Below are 10,590 nucleotides of genomic sequence, written 5' to 3'. Positions count from 1 at the left end.
ATTTATTTATTTATATTATGATAGAGACAGAGAGAAATAAGGCAAGAGATGGAAAGAGACGGGGAGAGAGAGAGAGAGAAAGAGAGAGAGAGACTTGCAGCCCTGCTTCACAACTCATGAAACGTCCCCCCTGCAGGTGCGACCAGATACTTGAACTCCAGTCCTTACGCATAGTAAAGTGTCTATAATAAGGTACATCACAATCTGACCTATAACGTCACACTCTCCGGTAACCTGATTTTGGAAATGACATCCCGTTCGCTGTATTCTGTTCTTTAGGAACAAGTCAGTTAGGGATAACAAGTCCAAGTCCATAGGATAACCAAGGAGCAGGCATTCCATAAAGGGATTCCTACAAAAAGAATGTTATGGACTGAAAAATGTATGTTGCCTCCTTCAGCTCTTATGGTGAAGGTCTGATCTTCAGTATATCAGAAAGTGATCTTAGTTGGAGATAGAATCTCTACATAGGTGATGGAGTCAAAATGTAGTGATGACCGTGGCTGCTAATCCAGTCTGAGTGGATTCTGTTGGTTGTTTGGTTTATTTTTATAACAGGAACAAGTTTGAAGACAGACATACCATCAGGAAAAGGAGAGTGTCGCATGAATAGGAAGACAGTTATTTATAATAAGTAGACTGAAACATATTCTTCCTCAGAGTTATTGGAAGGAATGAACTCTTACAAGACCAATGTTTTGAACTTATCTCTAGAACTGTGAGAACATGACGTTTATGTTGCTTGACCCTCTCAGTTGACATGGTGCTCAGAGTGCTTTTAGGGGAGAGTGTTTTCTTTTCTTTTCTTTTTTGTCGTCATTGGGGCTTCATCACACTAGACTGCTTTTTTTTCATATAGGAGAGAGACAGGGACTAGACACAAACAGACACACACACCCACCTCCCCCCCCACACACACACACACAGAGAGAGAGAGAGAGAGAGAGAGAGAGAGAAAGACACCACAGCACAGTGCTAAAGTTTTCCTCCAGTGCTATGGGGCTGGGCTCAAACCTGGGCTGCATACTTGGCAACACAGGTACATTATCCAAGTAAGGTAGTTTGCTAAGTTTTTAATTTTGTTTTATTTAAACTTCTTTTTTAAAAAATCTTTAAATTTTATCGGTTAGATATAATCAGAGAGAAATTGAAGCGGGGAGAGATAGAGCAGGAAAGAGATAAAGGGGCACTTGGAACACTGCTTCACTACTTGTGAAGCTTTTTCCCTGCAGGTGGTGGCCAGGGGCTTGAACCCAGGTCCTTGTGTATTGTCATGTGTGTGCTTAACTAGTTGTGCTGCCACCTGGCCCCTCTTTTTTATTCCATTACTTTCTGACCAGAGCACTGCTTACCTGTGGCTTATGGTGATGCTGTGGGTTGAACCTGGACTCTTCAAGCCTCAGGCATGAGAGTCTGTGTTATCTCTCTGACCCTGAGGTACTTAGTAATGCTAGGTCTGGCTCACTTACACAGTGGTCCCTCAGAACCACTTCTGAAATGACCTATCCCAGTGGCCTAAAGTCTGGTAAGTTTAGCCTGATGACAAAGAAAAAAAACTGACTTGGGAAAAAAAAAAATCAAATTTGCATGTTTCAGTGACTGACAGAGACAGTGGGAGAAGGAAAGAAAAGATGCCTATGTCCACCTGGCCTTGAATATGGTTTAGGTAACAGCAGTGAGGGTTGATCAATGGTTGTTAATAAAGTACTATTTTGAGTGGAATTCAAATTATACAAGGTAAGAGTAGCCTACAGTTCTCATTTCATAGAAGAAGGTGACTTTTCTGGCTTTCTTGCTCAGGATGGCTCCCTGAGGGCAGAGACTTCTGTTATTCTCCTTCATGGACTCCTTGCCTTTAGCATAAAGGCAGGTGCAATCTCTGAGTCAATGTTCCAGGAAGATACAAAGGAACACAACTAGCTTCCTTTGGTTTATAAATTTGGGCCCCACCCTGACTCTGGGGATGTTCCTAGTTCTTGTTCATCTTATCAGTATCACCTGCTTTGTAAGCTTAGACACTGAGGGTACATCCACCAAACCCTCACAGTCCAGTCAAGTTCAGCTGCAGAACCCTGGGGGACCAGCTGGAAGGTGCATGATGTAACCACATCTCCTGGCTTGGTATTAGACCCCTCTAATTTGGTTTTGAAAACATGTGGTTTTGTCTTGTTCAAATATTGATTTTAGGTAACTTGAGCCTGGCAAAAAAGACCTCTGCTGAGGCCAGTGAGGCTGTTTGTTGCCTTAATGACATTTCTGCATGTTTGTATAACACGGGTTGGTGGTTGAGTAGTTTCTCCCAGGGAAGATTTATGGGACTTTACAATTTGGAAGATATTGAGGCAAACTGTTGATGAAGGACCACAGCATAAATCAGACCCACTCAGGCTAACAAAGGACACTTCAGAAACTTTGCCAACTGCCTCTCTCCAATGTGTAGTGAGAGGCTTGGATTAGGTCAGTTGAATTTAGAGTGTTGCTTCTTATAATCCTTGAAATTCAAGGAGTAGTTAGGAGGAGGCAGAGAAGAGGCATGTTTCAGGGTGTGACGTTGAGTAGACAGGGTGACACAACCTTCTAGAATTTTATTGATTTTATAATTGTGGTTTTTACTAGATCTCTGCAGGTGAACATAAAGATTTTGAAAACCACAAGAATAGAAGGCTTTTGACACTCCTTGCCAGTTAAAACCCTGGCACTAAATTACCCTGGGTTCTAAGAGGAAACAGATGCCTCATTTTAATAGGGTTATTGAGAAGTCTTCAAGAAGGGTCTATTAGTAAAGATATGAATGAAGTTATGGAAACAAACAAGGGATGGTGAAGTAATCAGGGCTGGTAGCCTTGGAAAGAGACAGTTCTGTCTTCAGCACAGATTTACTTGATGGACTTGAGATCTTTGGCAGCAGAACATGGCCATCACTAAGCAGGACCTTTTGGGAAAGAGCAAGGCATAGATACTCGAAGGTCTCAAACTCTCTCTCTCTCTCTCTCTCTCTCTCTCTCTCTCTCTCTCAGTCTCAGCTTTCCTCAGAGTGTCTCACTGCCTGAACTCACCTGGAGGTCAGGAGGTCAGTGTGGGCCATGAAGGTGGGGAATGGTTTTGTAGGGGTGAAAGGGAACCACTTCACCTATATCATCATCTTTGCAGACCATGGTAAGATGGCAGGAACTGGAAGCTCCTGCTTCTGCTCCGATCTGTGTTTATCACTCACCTTCAGCCAGACATCTCATGTTTTTAGCTACTTTGTTTCTCTCTTTTTTCCCTGTAGATTCTTTTTTTTTTATTTAAAAAATGAGACATTAATAAAACCATAGGATAAGAGGGGTACAACTTCACACAATTCCCACCACCAGAACTCCGTATCCCCTTCCCTCCCTTGATAGCTTTCCTATTCTTTATCCCTTTGGGAGTATGGACCCAAGGTCATTGTGGGCTGCAGAAGGTGGAAGGTCTGGCTTCTGTAATTGCTTTCCTGCTGAACATGGGTGTCGACTGGTAGATCCATACTCCCAGCCTGCCTCTCTCTTTCCCTAGTGGGGAAGGGCTCTGGGGAAGCAGAGCTCCAGGACACATTGGTGGGGTCGTCAGCCCAGGGAAGTCTGTTTGGCATCATGATAGCATCTGGAACCTGGTGGCTGAAAAGAGAGTTAACATACAAAGCCAAACAAATTGTTGAACAATCATGGACCTAAAGGCTGAAATAGATGAAGTGTTGGGGGTCCTCCATTTTGTAGATAGCTAGTAGGCATATTTTAGTTATATTTCAAAGGACATATAGCTATAATAGTGGTTTTTTTTTTTTTTTGCCTGAGACAGAAATCTGATATGCAGGTGGATCCAATTTATTGTCTGGGGAGGTGATGTCATGGCTGGAAAGGGACAGAAAGCTGAATCAGGCCAGAGAGTAGCTTGGGAGAGGTGTATAAATATTGTTGATTGTAAACCCCATTGATATGATTTGGTCTGGGGCCCATATTCAGCTTAGGAGCTTATGTGACCTCTACATCCCTGTATATCTGAGCTCACATTCTGTGGTTGTGACTAGGAACATTCCAAGCTGCCCCAATATCAACCCATCTTCCTCAGGTGTAGCATAGAGTTTGTTGTCCATCCTCTCTTCGGTGGATGGAACATTCCCTACCATTATTGATCCAAATTGAGGGCACCATTCCATGGGGGGCCCACAAAGAGGTCTATTTTGTTGTTCTTGATAGAGATGACTGGTAACAATGGAGAGAGGGATTTATTTGAGGTCTAGGCCCATCATGTCTGTTTGGGAATCTCAGGACTTCCCGAATAGGGCTCCAGCTGATGGGGTGGCCTGATAGTGACTAAAGAGTCATCATTAAAGTATGCCAGTCTCTTGCCCTTATTCAGCTTTTGCAGTCCTTGCTTTGCTAAGGTTAGCTTTGGAGTTAGTGCGAGAACTGTACTAGGAGGTAGGTGAGGAGGATATCTAAGACTAATTAGATACTATTTTGTTAGGAACTTTATACTGACTCATTGTGTACTTTTGCTTTCAGTTATATATTTTGCCTTAGTTTATGGATACATGTGAACATATGCTCTACCTCACAGGACCTGGTCTATATCTAGATTTTGGGACTTTGTTAGGAAGTGAATGGAATGGAATTAGAGACTCCTATTAAAGGGAAGGTCTCAATCAAGTAATGAAGCTGAAGTGTTGTCATTCCACACCTGAAGTCTCTGGATACAGTCTGAAGTGAAGCATACTGAGGTGGTACTCATTGCATTGATTAGGTTGAGATCAGTGGATGCAATATTACTTGGTATGAATTGAGAGAAGCATGCAGGAAAGTGAGCCCCACCCTAGAAGTTCCAAGACTGGGGGAAATATAGGCTCTATAGAGGAAATGTGAGGTTACTGCTGTCTTTGAGTTCAAGAAGACAATAGATATTTATTGTTATAATCACATTATTTGGTAATTGGGTTAACTTTGAAAAATCCTTTTGTTAGAATTTGCTATATCATACCCAACATCACCATAATTTATATCCTTTGACATTATTTTGCTGTGCCACTGGTTGCTTCTGTTCTCCCTGCTCTAGGCTTTTGAGAGAGTCAATATATCAAAGACTCAGCCTATGCTTTAAAAAGTCTCAGTCTGTGCTTTAAAAAGTTTGAGACATACAATCAATTTTCCCCTCTCATATTAATTAAATAGTGATTTATATGACTACAAATCAAAATGGTGGTTTCTTTAAAGATCTTCAGTTTTATGAAAAATTATTCTTTTCCTGCTTGAACACAGATTATTGGAGTTGAAATAAGGTGGGGGGGAGATCACAATGGTTATGCCAAAAAAAAAAACAAAAACTCTGATGTTAAGAGTCTGAGGTCCCAAGTCCAATTACCTGCACCACCATAATTAGTCATTACTGAGCAGCGCTCTGGTTAAAAAAAAGTAAACCAGTTATGAACATTTGACTAGTAATGTGTTTCAATATTTATTTATTTTTCTTTATTGGTTTGATTGTTTCAATATTCTGTCTCTCAGTAGTGAGGTGATACTGGGTGAAGCATGCTAACTTGATGAACTTTGGTATCTCACCTGAGCAATAGAGGCAGTCATAATATCTTACAGCGTCAGAACAGTAACACAGTGATTTCAAACTCATATGTATGTATGATTAAGCCCTAAGTTAGGAGTCAGTTGGCAATAGTCTTCACTCCCACATGAATGATTATTGGGAAACACTCATATATACTGTAAAGTCCTCATTCTTTATTAATCTCTTTATCCTTATCTCTTTCTCTTCCTTAGGTTTCTTGGTCAAAATCTAGGTGTTTGGAGGACGTTCTCTTTGACTGGTGCCAAAATGCATTTTATGAGATGGTCTGTAACCCGGAGGTGGACCCCAAACTTAAACTTTGGATTCAGCTCTTCCAACTCTACCATTTCTTTTTGGTTATACAAACAAATATTATGCCATCTATAGGACATGTCAGTGTATCCTGGAGTCTCACTGAGCATCAGGTTCTTGCTTTCTCTCAGGCACGTGCAATTCAGTCAGGACAGGATGGTCCCAGCTGCGATCTTTGGCACATAAGATCCTAGCTCCCATCAAAAACATAATAGAGAGGGAGAGCCATGCGCTTTGGTGACCTGAAGCAATAACTTCTTTCCCTTTTTACTAAATGCCACTCCGCTAGGTCCCAGGGAGACAAATAACCAGTTCACATTTCAGCAGCTAGTTTCGGCTGTAAGTCTTTACAATTTAGCCTAGCTTTCATCAACAATGAGAATGAGGTCATAGGAGGAGGGAGACAGTGGAGAAGACCCCTGTAAGTGTAACAGTAAACCATGCTGTCAGGAAGCGGGAGAGAACCCTTGAGTCATGGGGTCCTCGGCAGAAGTCTTTGAGAGGTAAATAACTTCAAAAGTCATTGTCTGGAAGATAAAGTGTGTGCTTTTATGTGTACCAAAGGTTACTTGTAGAGTCTTCCTTCATTGGGTTATTTTAATTAGGGTAAAATGAGCAAGGACAGGAATGGTGAGAGGAAGGATAATAGATTTCTAGATCCAAAAAGAGATATGGTGGACTAGGTAAGAACATATATATATTCTCCTACCTGATAATTACAATGTAGTTATGATCATTTGAATTTGGAGTTTTACCAGCCATTTTGGACCACGAGATAGAAGTTAAAGCTCTAGATGACAGAACTACCAAAGAGAAGGAGGAAGAAATTCAGATGTCTGAGGTTATCATAAAGTTGCCTAATAATTCTGAATTTCTTACCCCTGATATATTTTTTCTTTTTTAAAATCATGGTTTTAAAAAAGTCATATAACTTGACATTAGTTACTAAATGCTTTAAAGTGTATACTTCAGTGACATTTAGTAAATTAACTAGGTCGTACTATGATCACTTCTAGTTCAAAGATGAAAAAGTAATTCTACGAATATTGAGGAGTCTCTATTTCCCCATCTTTCTCAGTCCTTGGAAATCAACTGGTTTTAGCCTCTATATAGATTTGCCTATTATGAGAATTTTGTACAAATGGAATAATTCTGTGTGTGACCATACACATTTGGTTTCTTTCACATAACATATATTTTTAAATTTATTTATAAAATGGAAATATTGACAAGAAGTGCAATTACACACAATTCCCACCACCAGAACTCTGTATCCCATCACCACCATTTGAAGATTTCCTGTCCTTTAAACCTCTGGAAGCATGGACCCAGGATCCTTAAGGGGTGCAGATGGTGGAAGGTCTGGCATCTGTAATTGCTTCTCCACTGAACATGGGCGTTGGCAGGTTGATCCATACTCCCATCCTGTCTCCGTCTTTCCCTAGTGAGGTAAGGCTCCAGGGAGGCAGCGCTCCAGAAGACACTGGTGGGGTCATCTGCCCAAGAAAGTCCGGTTGGCATCCTGGTAGCATCTGGAATCTGGTGGCTGAAAAAGTAATGAGATACAGAGCAGAACAAATAGTTAAATAATCATGAACCTGAAGGCAAGAATATAGCAGATATAGGGTTTCCATTCTGGAAAAAGCTAGGAAGTCTGCTTTAGGTATATTCCAAGGCCCTTATGACTTTATTAGTTTTTGCCTGAGCCTGACAGCTAATATGCAGGTGGATGAAAAGTATTGTCTAGGGAAATGGTATCAGAGTTGGCAATAGGACTAGAAAGCTGGATCAGGGCAGTGAGTAGCCCTCCAATATGGGAAAAGCATATAAACATTGTTAACTGTAAACCCCATCGATTTTGTCTGGGACCCATGTTTGTCTTAGGAGCCTATGTAACCTCTGCATCCTTGTAGGTTTGAGTTCATATTCTGTGGTCACAGGTAGGAACATACAAGGCTAATTTCAGAACCCATTTCCTCAAGTGGTAAAGTATTGTGTTCTATTCTTAGTCATCTTTATCTTAGTTGATAAAACTCCATCTTTCCTTTTTAAAAAAAAAACTGTATTTATTTACTTATTTGTTGGATAGAGACAAAGAGAAATTGAGAGGGAAAGGGAAATAGGGAGAGAGACACCTGCAGTGCTATTTCATGATGTGTTATAATCCACCTGAAGGTGGGGTTGGGGATTTGAATCTGAGTCCTTACACATTGTAATATGCAATGCCATTTTTGTAACTACAAAAGCCAAACGCCTTGGGGTCACCCTTCATTCCTCTTTTATGTGCCATAGTTGAGCTATGAATATACCATGTTGGTCTGGTCTTCAATTGTTTTTCTTTCTTCTTTTTTTTTTTTTAGAATCATCCATGTTTCATTTATTATTTCCTTTGTACAAATAGACAGGATCTTCCAAATTCCTAGTTTCCTTACAAGCCCCCTAGCTTCTCCTATTGTACCACCCCCTACAGTAACTGAGTAATTCTTCTAACGCACCTGAAACTTGGTGGCTGAAAAGCATTAAGATATAAAGCAGAACAAATTGTTTAATAATCAGGAACCCTCGGTTCGAGCCCCGGCTCCCCACCTGCAGGGGAGTCGCTTCACAGGCGGTGAAACAGGTCTGCAGGTGTCTGTCTTTCTCTCCCCCTCTCTGTCTTCCCCTCCTCTCTTCATTTCTCTCTGTCCTATCCAACAACGACAACAATAAAACAATAAAGGCAACAAAAGGGAATAAATAAATAAATAAAATATTTTTTTAAAAAAGAAATAATCAGGAACCCTATTATAACAAATCAGATTTGGGGGTCTTCATATTGGAAGAAGCTAGGAACTCTTTTTCAGGTATATTGGAAAGGCTCCTGACTTTACTATTTAATGCCTGAGCCCAACAGCTAACAAGCAGGTGAGCTGAATCTTAGTCAAGTATCCTTTTAAGCTGGAAGCAGAGTTATATTTAACTACAAGTAACAGACAAGAGGGCAATGTGAACAGGAGGTAGAGACTGGAGTAGTGTAACTATGAACAAAAGAATGGTAGAAGTCACAAGAAGCCAGATGAAGCAAGAAATAAATTCCTTCTATAACCTTTTCACAGACCCTGATTTTGGGCCAGTGAAACTGAGTTCAGACTCCTAGTATCTAGAAATGTAAGATAATAATTCTCTATTGTTTCTGATCAACAAATTGGTGCTGATTTATCATAGCATTCACAGGAAACTAGTACACTGAATTATAATATTTTGTCTCATCAATGACCCCTGGGAACATCAGAATTCAGAACAGGTATGTATAGCACAACATAGGAAATAAAGTTACAGAAAAACAAATGGGCTTATCAGGGGTTATGTGGATGACAAATAGTGTAATTAAAGCTAAAACCTAGTGCTCACATGAAAATTTTCAAAAATCATTCAAAACTACCTTGACTTAATAATCTTTACATTTTTCATGGAAACTCAGAGCATGGACTTATTTATTACTTATTGGACAGAGACAGAAGTCTAGAGGTATGGAGGGCACAAGGAGGGGGAGAGAGAAAGACCCCTGCAGCACTGCTTCACCTCTTGTGAAGTTCTTTCCCCCTCCTCCCATCCCCCATGGGGACTGAAGCTTGTTGGAATAAGCTTGCAGACTGTAATATGGGTGCTCAGATAGGTGTGCCACCACCTGTTCCACTCAGACTATATTTTATTCCTTTTTTTGTTTATTTTTTAATCAATAGGGAATTCTGTATGCAGTGAGGTCAAGGGTCATTCTTTAAATCATGATAGAGGAGCTTAGAACCCAGGATAGGAGATAGTGAATTTGTAGTTCACAAAACTTACATGCAAGAGGTCTGCATGTTCAATCCCCAGCACAAGCAATAGGTAGAGGTGAATGGTGTTCTGGTTAAAACAGCCACAAAGTTGGGTAGGGTCTTTGAATTCCTGTCCTTATCCTTTTCTTCTCACCTCCTTATTTGATGAGTTCAAAGGCTGGATAAGGAGGTTCTGTCATAAACTTTCTGCCAGTCTGGCTACAGGCACCTCCTGCTTATCAGTCTGACCTTTGGTTTTCCATGGCAAACCCCTGTGTGGAGGAAGCAGCAACAGGGAGCCAAGGCTCAGTATTGTCCTTATTTAGAATTGCTTTCACTTAAACTAGCTCTGCTCTTGCAAAACATGTTTATTCTGATTTCCTCTCCCTCCTGGCGGCCTGACCAGTGTGAGAGCCCAGCAGCTCCAACTCTCAAGACCTGAGCCAAGCAGAGCAAGAGAAGGAGGGAAGGAAACATGAGACTGAGGTGAAAGGACTTGGGAGGCCATGCTGTCTCTTCTCAAGCGGTGCACCAGAAGGAATGGGCCATGGGGAGAAAGTGACCATTCAAAACATACCCGTTAGGTTGGTCAGATTCTAAAATTCAGCTTTAGAATAACAATAATAATGGTGAGCTCAGTAATGTATTTACTTCTTCTTAGTTGCTATAGATCAAGTACTCCATTAAGTCACATATGTACTGTATTTCATTTGTACATCAAGATAATATTATTTAAATTGTACTTTGAATAACCTTAGTTTAAGAATGAAGAGATAGACTTCAAGGGGTTAGATCATCTGGGAAGTTAGGCAGGGGAACTGAGAGCTGTAGCCAGGCAAGGGCTAGAGTATGATCTTTACATGACACTCATCTCTAGGGGACTCATTGCATATCCTTTGTGTTA

General features: G+C 40.7%; 1 long non-coding RNA gene across 1 annotated transcript; it reads left to right on the top strand.

Annotated features, from left to right (window-relative positions):
- Positions 1-6,326: 6,326 nt before the first annotated feature.
- Positions 6,327-10,379, top strand: LOC132542558 (uncharacterized). The gene is made up of 2 exons (XR_009553557.1): positions 6,327-6,392; positions 10,093-10,379. It is a non-coding gene; the product is annotated as an uncharacterized LOC132542558 (long non-coding RNA).
- The last annotated feature ends 211 nt before the right edge of the window (positions 10,380-10,590 follow it).

Source organism: Erinaceus europaeus, chromosome 13, assembly GCF_950295315.1.
Source record: "Erinaceus europaeus chromosome 13, mEriEur2.1, whole genome shotgun sequence".
NCBI lineage: Eukaryota > Metazoa > Chordata > Mammalia > Eulipotyphla > Erinaceidae > Erinaceus > Erinaceus europaeus.
Note: the sequence above shows the minus strand (reverse complement) of the source record. Positions and strands in the feature narration are given on the sequence as shown.